Source organism: Scyliorhinus canicula, chromosome 3 (assembly GCF_902713615.1).
Source record: "Scyliorhinus canicula chromosome 3, sScyCan1.1, whole genome shotgun sequence".
NCBI classification, from domain to species: domain Eukaryota; kingdom Metazoa; phylum Chordata; class Chondrichthyes; order Carcharhiniformes; family Scyliorhinidae; genus Scyliorhinus; species Scyliorhinus canicula.
In genome coordinates, this window is record NC_052148.1 from 119,360,381 (window position 1) to 119,372,971 (window position 12,591).

Genomic DNA, 12,591 nt, shown 5'->3' on the forward strand with positions numbered 1-12,591 from the left:
CTTGATAACAAATTCTTGTTGTGTTTTATATATGTTAACTACATTCTTATAATAAACTTTATTTTAATAAAAACACCTAGGAACACTGATGAGTCACACCTGAAGTGAAGGCTCTTGTGTGCATCCTATCCAAATTCAACATAAAATTTATAGGTCAGGTGAACTTCATAATACACTTTGGAGTTTCTAAGCCCTGGCCCATAACAGGTGGAACAAACACCCCACCTACTGATTTCATCAAAACTAAACTTGGCCACAGCTGCTAAATAAATTCAAAGTCTGTTTCACTGTGATGGCAGGCTGGACAGTAGGGGGAGTGAAGGATTGTGCGCATCATTTACAACATTCCCTGATTATACTGGTTTCCATAGTAACCAACAGGACAAAGGAGTGCTTTAATGTTTCTGCCCGGTTTCGAACCGGGGACTTTTCGCGTGTGAGGCGAACGTGATAACCACTACACTACAGAAACCGCTAAAGGAGTGCTTTAATGAAATTCATGCTAAAGATTGGGTAGTAAAGAATAGTGTTTGGCATCTCAATTATTCCATTTCTTGGATCACTCCGTGTACTCACAACTGCCTCAGGAGTAATTGAAGATGACTGGTGGTCCTCCAGGACACTGAGCCGAGGTTTTCCACAGTCTGCCTATCAACAATGATTTATTTCAACAGTCACCTGACATTTGCACATTCAAACCTTTGCTTCACTACAATAGGGATGGCAGGTATAACTTTATTAAGACATTTAAAAGACGCAAAGGAATATGCTGGATTTGATATTTGTTGTAGTAACTGATGAGATCAGGCCAGCACTTTCAGAACAGATTGCCTTTGTCTTTTTACCATTACCAGGGCCATTGGCTGGTATCAAATAGAAAAAACTGAGCCCTCGGAGAAAAAGAAATAAAGAACATAAGAACCTAAGAACTAGGAGCAGGAGTAGGCCATTTGGCCCCTCGAGCCTGCTCCGCCATTCAATGAGATCATGGCTGATCTTTTTTGGACTCAGCTCCACTTTCTGGCCCGAAGACCATAACCCTTAATCCCTTTATTCTTCAAAACACTATCCATCTTCATCTTCAAAAACATTTAATGAAGGAGCCTCAACTGCTTCACTGGGCAAGGAATTCCATAGATTCACAACCCTTTGGGTGAAGAAGTTCCTCCTAAGCTCATCCTAAATCTACTTCCCCTTATTTTGAGGCTATGCCCCCTAGTTCTCCTTTCACCCGCCAGTAGAAACAACCTGCCCGCATCTATCCCATTTATTCCATTCATAATTTTATATGTTCCTATAAGCTCCCCCCCCCCCCGCATCCTTCTAAATTCCAACAAATACAGTCCCAGTCTACTCAGCCTCTCCTCGTAATCCAACCCCTTCAGCTCTGGGATTAACCTGGTGAATCTCCTCTGCACTCTCCAGCACCAGTACATCCTTTCTCAGGTAAGGAGACCAAAACTGAACACAATACTCCAGGTGTGGCCTCACTAACACCTTATACAATTGCAGCATAACCTCCATAGTCTTAAACTCCATCCCTCTAGCAATGAAGGACAAAACACCATTTGCCTTCTTAATCAGCTATTGCACCTGTAAACCAACTTTTGGCGACTCATGCACTAGCACACCCAGGTCTCTCTGCACAGCAGCATGCTTTAATATTTTATCATTTAAATAATAATACCTTTTGCTATTATTCCTACCAAAATGTATAACCTCATATTTGTCAACATTGTATTCCATCTGCCAGACCCTAGCCCATTCACTTAACCTATCCAAATCCCTTTGCAGACTTTCGGTATCCTCTGCACTTTTTGCTTTCCCACTCATCTTAGTGTCATCTGCAAACTTGGACACATTGCTCGCGGTCCCCTACTCCAAATCATCTATGTAAATTGTGAACAATTGTGGGCCCAACACTGAACCCTGAGGGACACCAATAGCTACTGATTGCCAACCAGAGAAACACCCATTAATCCCAACTCTTTGCTTTCTATTAATTAACCAATCCTCCATCCATGCTACTACTTTACCCTTAATGCCATGCATCTTTATCTGATGCAGCAATCTTTTGTGTGGCACATTGTCAAAAGCTTTCTGGAAATCCAGATATACCACATCCATCGGCTCCCCGTTATCTACTGCACTGGTAATGTCCTCAAAAAATTCCACTAAATTAGTTAGGCATGACCTGCTGTGTCTGCCCAATGGGACAATTTCCATCCAGATGCCTCGCTATTTCTTCCTTGATGATAGATTCCAGCATCTTCCCTACTACGAAGTTAAGCTAACTGGCCTATAATTACCCGCTTTCTGCCTGCCTCCTTTTTTAAACAGTGGTCACATTTGCTAATTTCCAATCTGCCGGGACCACCCCAGAGTCTAGTGAATTTTGGTAAATTATCACTAGTGCATTTGCAATTTCCCTAGCCATCTTTTTTAGCACTCTGGGCTACATTCCATCAGGGCCAGGAGACGTGTCTACCTTTAGCCCCATTAGCTTGCCCATCACTACCTCCTTAGTGATAACAATCATCACAAGATCCTCACCTGTCATAGCCTAATTTCCATCAGTCACTGGCATGTTATTTGTGTCTTCCACTGTGAAGACCAACCCAAAACACCTGTTCAGTTCCTCAGCCATTTCCTCATCTCCCATTATTAAATCTCCCTTCTCATCCTCTAAAGGATTAATATTTACCTTAGCCACTCTTTTTTGTTTTATATATTTGTAGAAACTTTTACTCTCTGTTTTTATATTCTGAGCAAGTTTACACTCATAAGCTATCTTACTCTTCTTTATAGCATTTTTAGCAGCTTTTTGCTGCCCTCTAAAGATTTCCCAGTCCTCTAGTCTCCTACTAATCTTTGCCACTTTGTATGTTTTTTTCCTTCAATTTGATACTCTCCCTTATTTCCTTAGATATCAACGGTCGATTTTCCCTCTTTCTACCATCCTTCCTTTTTGTTAGTATAAACCTTTGCTGAACAATGTGAAAAATCGCTTGGAAGGTTCTCCGCAGTTCCTCAACTGTTTCACCATAAAGCCTTTGCTCCCAGTCTACCTTAGCTAGCTCTTCTCTCATCTCATTGTAATCTCCTTTGTTTAAGCACAAAAGACTAGTATTTGATTTTACCTTCTCACCCTCCATCTGTATTTTAAATTCCACCATATTATGATCGCTTCTTCCGAGAGGATCCCTAACTCAGATCATTAATCAATCCGGTCTCATTACACAGGACAAGATCTAGGACCGCTTGTTCCCTCGAAGGTTCCATTACATACTGTTCTAGGAAACTATCGTGGATACGTTCTATAAACTCCTCCTCAAGGCTGCCTTGACTGACCTTGTTAAACCAATTGACATGTGGATTTAAATCCCCCATGATAACTGCTGTACCATTTCTACATGCATCAGTTATTTCTTTGTTTATTGCCTGCCCTACCATAATGTTACTATTTGATGGCCTATAGACTACTCCTATCACCTTACTATTCCTGATTTCCACCCAAATGGATTCAACCTTATCCTCCAGAGCACCGATGTCATCCCTTACTATTGCCCGGATGTCATCCTTAAATAACAGAGCTACACCACCTCCTTTACCATCCACTCTGTCGTTCCGAATATTATGATACCCTTGGATATTTAACTCCCAGTCGTGACCATCCTTTAACCATGTTTCAGTAATGGCCACTAAATCATAGTCATTCACGATGATTTGCGCCATCAACTCATTTACCTTCTAAATGGCACTACATAAAATACATCATCCCATACATCAATTGTCAATAAAGTGTCCTTCATATATCGCCATTGTTCTAATTCGGGACAATTTGACAGTTAATTTTCATACAGGAAGGCCCTGCACTAAGATAAACCAGTAATCTGGTTTGACGGTATTGTTTGAGAGAGATAGTTTGAGTTCTTCATCAAATACTGTCATGGGATCTCTCACCCACCTGAGAGGAACACAGGAACACAGGAATTAGGAGCAGAAGTAAGCAATACAGCCCTTCGAGCCAGCTCCGCAATTCAATCAGATCATGGCTGATCACTTTCAGGTCTCAAGTCTACCTCCCTACCTGTTCCCCTGAACCCGTTTCTTTAATAAGAAATATACCTATCTCCTTCTTGAAACCATTTAATTGTTCAGATTCCACCGCACTATGGAGCAGCAAGTTCCACAAATTCACCACCCTCTGTGAAAAGTAGTTTCTCCTAATCTCAGTTCTAGACCTACCGCCTCTCAACCTATATCTGTAATCTCATGTTCTAGATTGCCCTACAAGGGGAACGTCTACATTTACTTTATCAATCCCTTAGGGGGTGTTTAGCACAGTGGGCAAAACAGGGCTGGTTTAGCACAGTGGGCTAAACAGCTGGCTTCTAAAGCAGAACGATGCCAGCAGCGCAGGTTTGCTGATGATTGCATCAATTGCAACTCCTCAGATACTGAAGCATTTTGTATCCATTTGCAGCAAAACCTGGATGACATTCAGGCTTAGGCTGATAAGTGGCAAGTTACATTCGCACTACGCAATGCCAGGCACTGACTATCTCCAACAAGAGAGAATGTAATCATCTTCCCTTGATGTTCAATGGAAATACCATAATTGAATTCCCCAATACCAACACCCTGATGGTTACTATTTACCAGAAACTGAATTGAACTAGCCATATAAATATGTGGCAACAAGAGGAGATCAGAGGCTGGGAATTCTGTAGCAAGTAAGTCACTTTCTGACTCCCCAAAGTCTGTGCATCATCTGCAAGGCACAAGTCAGAGGTGTTATGGAATACTCTCCATTTTTCTGGATGAGTGCAGCTCCAACTACACTCAAAGCTTGACATCATCCAAGACAAAACAGTCAGTTTGGTTGTTAGCCTTTCCAACTTTCACAAGTAGTGGCATTAACATACATCAGCAATGATGCAGTTTAAAAAAAAGTCTCCACGGGTGATATAAAATGCCAATTTTAGATGTGTTAATTAACATTTTGCAGTTTTATCCGACACGGACTAACTTTCACTTGTAACAAAAAATGAAACTGTGTTTTTTACAGCTAACATCACACATCCCTTATATTGGAAATGTATTTATTCAGATTCCTTCTTCTTTAGCAGCCTTTGATACTGTATTGATACCCAAGAGCGTTTTATTAATGGTGGTTAGGTAGAGAATCTCCGGAAAAGCCTCATTCCTGATAATGAAACCACGACTGAAGGACGGAAATTGTCACTTAGTGTGTTTTGATAAAAAGCTATTTAAAACCACAATCATTTATCTGAAAACACAAACCACCAAATATTTATTATTTTAGAGTTATAGGAAAGCACAAATGTCAAAATGTTTGGTTATAAAAAATGTATGATGGCGCGTTTTCCTAACTGACATCTATTAGATTTTAATCGTTCATCAGCATTTAGTCATCAATATTTCTCTGGGTTTTATATTTCACTTAATTTATCACAAAATAAATTTAACCTGGTAAGCCATAGTTATCTGAAGAAAAACATTATATTGCTGCATTGTCCCTACTGACATTACGTACAATAATGCCTAACTTATTGAAACAATCACACAGCACAACTAATTCAAAAGTAAACTTGTGCATGTTCACTTGATAAATATGGGCCAGATTTTTATTTAAAAAAACAACCTCACCTCAACAATACACCCTGTTATTAACACGAGAATTGGTCATCAAATTGTGGTATTAAGCTATACCCAATAATTTGCAAATGGTCATAAGTTGCTGGACAATTTGCACTCTCATCCTTTAGCTTCATGTAAATAGTATCTCACCCTGACCTTTGTGATTTCATTTACTGCTCTATTTGCATGCTTGCTATCCAATGAGAATAGAAAGTTCAGTCTATTCATTATCAGCAGAAACACACTCTCAAAGATTGTCAATCAACCTCACTTGTCAGAAAATGAACCATTGTAAGTCTCATTTCCTCAGGTTATGATTTGTTTGAGAAGATTTTCTAAATGTTTTAACTTTGTGTTACTTTTCTGTCTATTTTTTCCCTCTTGATCCTATCTTTATTTCCCTTATTTTTGTGAGATTTTTCAGACCCGCTCGCCTCGAGGTGGCAAATTCCCACCGGAGGTTACCGGACCTTCCGATGGGCTGGCACATTTTCCGTCCCTCTCATGACGGTTCCCACAGTGGGCTGGACAGGAAGACTTATTTCTCGTTCTGGACCTGATTGGTCATTGAATTCACCCACTCAAATTCAGCTACTTTCTCGAGATATCCATTTGTCCTGCTGTTCGCCAAGGTCCCAAATGTCCTGTGACCTTCGTTGTGCCATGAGCGACTTGCACTTACATTTCTTGGGTGCAAAATCCTGAGCACACACAAAACAAGTCTAACTACTGAGAAATGGGGCAGGATTCTCCCCTACCCAGCGGGGCGAGGGGTCCCGGTGGGACGGAGTGGCGTGAACCACTCTGGCGTCGGGCCTTCCCAAAGCTGCGGAATCCTCCGCATCTTTAGGGACCAAGCCCTCACATTGAGGGGCTAGGCCCGCGCCGGAGTGGCTCCCGCTCCGCCAGCCGGCGCAAACGGCCTTTGGCACCACGTCAGCCGGGGCTGAAAGGCCTTCGCCGGCCAGCGGAAGTCCGCGCATGCGCCGGTGCGTCAGCGGCTGCTGACGTCATACCGATACACAATCGGTGGGCCCCGATCGCAGGCCATGCCACTGTGGGGGGACCCCACGGGGTCAGATCGCCCTGCGCCCCCCCCCCAGGACCCTGGAGCCCACCCGCGCCGCCAATCCCGCCGGTCAGGTAGGTTGTTTTGATTCCCGCCGGCGGGAGAGGCCTGTCAGCGGCGGGACTTCGGCTCATCGCGGGCAGGAGAATCGCCGCGGGGGGCCCGCCGACCGGTGCAGCACGATTCACGTCCCCGCCAAATCTCGGGGGGCGGAGAATTCGGGACACGGCGGGGGCGGGATTGACGCCGGCCCTGGGCGATTCTCCGACCCCCCCCGGGTGGTCGGAGAATTCTGCCCATGCAGTGAGGTTCCCTACCTCTGGCCCAAAGAAACATAACACTGATTTTTCTAAGGATTTTACATAGAGGATCAGGGGTTATGGGGAGAAGGCAGGAGAATGGGGATGAGAAACATATCAAGCATGATTGAATGGCGGAGCAGACTCGATGGGCCGATTGGCTTAATTTCTTCTCCTATGTCTTATGGTCTTATGTTGTGTGCCAATGTGGAGAATTGTAACTTCTTATTCAATGCATGATGTAATAAATACATCAGTCAAGGAATGCCCACATACAAAATGAGAGACTAAGTTATAAAATACTGCATGCATTTTAAGTATTAGGTTGATTTGGCACACAAAAGCTCTTGAGATATTTGAGTTCAATGAGTGAAATGTTTTACTGAAGTCGGATGAAGTGTGAATTTTCTTCATCAGTCATTTTATTGCTAGCAGTTTGAAAGAATATGAACATCATGTGGCAGTATGGATACCAACAAGGTGTAATTAAAAATCTATTAGTGGTCTACTGCATGACTTCCTGCCAGACACGTTGCTACGACAACCATTTTGCACCTCCTGTGAGTGCAACCAGCAACAACTGAAGTTCAAACTCCCAATGACACTTACACTGTACAATGACAGGAAATGTGATTGTATTATCATGTCCTCCCTAGAGTTCAGTACAGGACAACATAAAAGGAGAAATGCAAAATGATATACAATCAGGATATTGCAAAGTCAATACGCTTCTGAAATGATAGGAAGAATTCAATTCAACTGAAGTCATCAACTTATTTGTAAGTTTGATTTATCTACATATATTTAAGGTGTGGATTGATATTTGTATTCAGCCATATTTAACAAATATTCACCTCATTTCAACATACTTGTTAAAATAAGAGAAACATGATCGTACCAACTAATTTGCCAGAATAAAGAGAAAAAAAAGTAGTGATTGACTAGGCAGGTTCCAATGCAATAAGCCATCCACAGTCATTGTCCCCATGTTTTTGATTTATACAGGATGGGCCCTCACTGACTTGTTAGGGGAGACAGACCTTCTGCACAGGAGCGATTTCTGTCCTCACCAACCAACTCTGATGTTTGCTCTTCGTGGGAGGGAAGTGTCATAAGCTCATGGATATAACCTCTCGTCTTTACTCTCTCCTGTCGGTTCTGGGAGATTTTGTCTTGCTTCAAGACAGATGGATTGATTGTGAGCACTATGGATAGAAGAATAGTTTAGAAGGTCACATGCCTGTTGTGTCTGCTGAGTCCTCCTCAATAAGAGATTAAGATGCCATTTGTGCAGGATCTTATATGAGATGATGAGCTTAAAGTGGCTGTAGACATGTAGTGCTGATGTCCCATCTGCAGGACATGTGTGGCATCCCTGTGAACTTTAACCCTTAGACTATCTGATACCCTTCTGAGGATGTGAGTTTAAGGTGAGCAGAAGTTTCATTTACCCTAGCAGGGCACCTCAGCTTATTTATTTTTATCCCACACTGCAGGACGGTCCTTTTCTGTTGGCCATGGACATTGACCTCCTTGGCGACCACTGCCTAGGCTGGCAAGGTCAGGTAGGAAGACTTCTTGCTCCCATTTAGAGGAAGTCTCATTGAACCGTGAAGCTGAAGGTTTTGTATGTTTGGGCGCATTGGTGAAACAAAAGTTCACACCACGCCTGGTTTGTAATGAGTGAATGTTTGTGCGGGGGCTGTTTAACTATGATGCCAGGACCTTTGACCCCAGGAAGTAACACTGGAGCCGACTAATCTCTGTCTGCCCTACCACAAGATTCGATGAGCTCCTCATTAGTGCAAAATTAATGAGATAAAATTGGATGGATAAATCCAGTCCACCACCCAATGGGAATCACACCGACTTTCCCACCTGCCACTACATTTAGTCTCCAGAATGGAAAATTTTGCCCACTGTCACGAATGTGTAGTTATGAAATTATAGATTTTGTGTAAAAGCTAATCTTTCTATGGACAGAAGGGGCCTTAAAAATGGCTGCCAAATGTTACCCAAAATTTTCCAATTGCAATGTTTTTCAAGCTTTGAGAAGATTCCAAGTTGATTACAAATAGGCATACACCAACATGTGAAGACATTTGAAATAATTCAATGCACATTTCTACAAGAGTAAACAGAAACTCATTGACAATGGCTTCCCTGGCTGTATGAATAATTATTTTCTATCTTGCAAAACCTAAAAGAATGCGACTCATTCAAATTAATGGTTGAGACATTTAAAAGGTTACATTTTTCTAAAATACAATGAATGGGACTATGTCCTCAAACCTGGGCTAACCCAGGAACAAATATGGTAGCATATTTTGACAGTTTGAGATAGCAGCCATTTTGAGCTTTGAACTGTATAAAGTCTGGCCAAGTACGGCCATTTTGTGTTGAAGCCCAGAAAGAACTTGGAGAGACATCACCCAAGAGGATTTTTGCCTAAGGGAGGGAACAGAAAAAAAAACTGCTGTTTTGCCAAAAGAGTCTCGGCAATCAGTAAATGTCGTATGAGCAGAACTGGATGAAACCTTCTGTTTCTCATTAAACTTTGCTGATCTACTGAGTCCGTCAACTAAAACAACCTCCTACAATTCAACTACAGAGACCATCACAGCTGATGAACACAACTATTCAACTTCAACGCTTCACCATAGCAACTAACACCAACTCTAATCAGTGGTCCTGCAACAATAGCTGAAAGAACTGAACTTTATAATTTAATCTTCATAAGTACCGTTTATAATTATCTGCATTTAATATTTGTTATTTAGTTAGTAACTTTATTACTTATGCACACACACACACACCCATAACTGAACAGTAGTAGGGAAGATGCTTGAATCTATCATCAAGGAAGAAATAGCGAGGCATCTGGATGGAAATTGTCCCTTTGGAGAGACACATCATGGGCTATTAAAGGGCAGGCCGTGCCTAACTAATTTAGTGGAATTTTTAAAGGACATTACCAGTGCGGTAGACAACGGGGAACCAATGGATGTGGTATATCTGGATTTCCAGAAAGCTTTTGACAAGGTGCCACACAAAAGGTTGCTGCATAAGATAAGGATGCGTGGCGTTAAGGGTAAAATAGTAGCATGGATAGAGGATTGGTTAATTAATAGAAAGCAAAGCGTGGGTTAATGGGTGTTACTCTGGTTGGCAATCAGTAGCTAGTGGTGTCCCTCAGGGATCCGTGTTGGGCCCACAATTGTTCACAATTTAGATAGATGATTTGGAGTTGGGGACCAAGGGCAATGTGTCCAAGTTTGCAGATGACACTAAGGTTTTTTAAAAATAAATTTAGAGTACCCAATTCATTTTTTTTCTAATTAAGGGACAATTTAGCATGGCCAATCCACCTACCCTGTACATCTTTGGGTTGTGGGGGTGAAACCCATTTAAACACAGGGAGAATGTGCGAACCCCACACAGACAGTGACTCGGGGCTGGGATCGAAACTGGGACCTAGGCGCCGTGAGGCAGCAGTGCTAACCACTGCGCCACCGTGCTGCCCTAGACAATACTAAGATGAGTGGTAAAGTAAAAAGTGTAGAGGATACTGGAAGTCTGCAGAGGGATTTAGTTTAAGTTAATGGGCTAGGGTCTGGCAGATGGAATACAATGGGCGGGAGTCTCCGCGATCGGCGAAATGGCCCGACGCCGGCGTCAAATATAGCGCGAACCACTCCGGCGTCAGGCCGACCGGAAGTAATTCTCCGCACTTCTGGGGGCTAGGCCAGCGCTGGAGGGGTTGGCGCCGTGCAAGCCGTCGGCGAAGGGACTGTGTGAGTTAGCACATGCGCAGAAACGTCAGAGTGGTTCCACGCATGCGCAGACCGCCAACGTATTCTGGTACATGCGCAGGGGGGTGTCTTCTCTGCGCCAGCCATGGCGGAGCCCTACAGGGGCCGGCGCGGAAGGAAGAAGTGCCCCACGGCACAGGCCCCGATCACGGGCCAGGCCACCGCGGTGGCCCCTCCAGAGTTGGATCCCCCCGCGCCCCCCTGAGGTCCGCACCAGCCAACTTACCTGCCAGGTCCCGCCGTGTGGGACTATGCCCAATCCACGCCGGCGGGACTAGCCAAAGACGGGCGACCACTCGGCCCATTGGGGCCCGGTGCCAACCGCCCCAACCGGCCTGGCGTGAATCCCGCCCCCGCTTGAAAACTGATGCCGGAGAATATGGCAGCCGGCGTCAGGGCGGCGGGGTGGGATTCACACTGCCCCCCAGGGATTCTCCAACCCGGCGGGGCGTCGGAGAATCTCGCCCAATGTTGACAAATGTAAGGTTATCCATTTTGATAGGGATAACAGCAAACGGATTATTATTTAAATGATAAAATATTAAGACACACTGCTGTGCCGAGGAACCTGGGTGTGCTAGTGCATGAGTCGCAAAAAGTTGGTTTACAGGTGCAAGAGGTGATTAAGAAGGCGAATGGAGCTTTGTCCTTCATTGCTAGAGGGATGGAGTTTTAGACCAGGGAGGTTATGGTTTAGCTCAGTGGGCGAGACAGCTGGTTTGTTATGCAGAACAAGTCCAGCAGCATGGGTTCAATTCCTGCACCAGCTTACCCGAACAGGTGCCGGAATGTGGCGACTAGGGGCTTTTCACAGTAACTACATACTTGTGACAATGAAATGTTATTATTATGTTATACTGCAACTGAATAAGGTGTTAGTGAGACCGCACCTGGAGAATTGTGTTCAGTTCTGGTTTCCTTACCTGAGAAAGGACGTACTGGCACTGGAGGGTGTGCAGAGGAGATTCATTAGGTTAATTCCAGGGCTGAAGGGGTTGGATTACGAGGAGAGGTTGAGTAGATGGGACTGTACTCGTTGGAATTTAGAAGGATGCGGGGGGATCTTATAGGAACATATAAAATTATGAAGAGAATAGATAGGATAGATGCGGGCAGGTTGTTTCTACTGGCGGGTGAAAGCAGAACTAGGGTAGATTTAGGACGGAGCTTAGGAGGAACTTCTTCTCCCAAAGGGTTGTGAATCTATGGAATTCCAAGCACAGTGAAGCAGTTGAGGCTCCTTCATTAAATGTTTTCAAGATAAAGATAGATAGTTTTTTGAAGAATAAAGGAATAAAGGATTATGGTATTCAGGTGGGAAAGTGGAGCTGAGTCCACAAAAGATCAGCCATGATCTCATTGAATGGCAGAGCAGGCTCGAGGGCCCAGATGGCCTACTCCTGTTCCTAGTTCTTATGTTCTTATACACACACAAATTCTTAGCTCATGGTCGACTTTAAGGAAACTCTTTTTCTGTGGTCATGACAGTCATCAATTCTAAAACCTCCAGAAACACAGGCCCTTACCTCGAGGTTTGCACCAGCTGGATCTCAGTTTAGATCTTTCCCGCCCACTACCGGTGATCTCTATGAATTTAAACACACTTTAATTTCATTAACTGGTTTAACGTCATAACATCTGTGTACAACATTTCTTCCCCACTCCTGGCAGTGTGATGTCACACAAGCGTGAATCTCTATTGGTTTTAAGAAATGAAAACCGCCATGATGTCCATGCCGAATGTGGA

At 43.6% G+C, this 12,591-nt stretch overlaps 1 non-coding gene across 1 annotated transcript; it reads right to left on the reverse strand.

Moving 5' to 3' along the window:
* Nucleotides 1-399: 399 nt before the first annotated feature.
* On the reverse strand, nt 400-472 carry trnav-cac. The gene has a single exon. It is a non-coding gene; the product is annotated as a tRNA-Val (tRNA).
* Between the last annotated feature and the right edge of the window lie 12,119 nt (nt 473-12,591).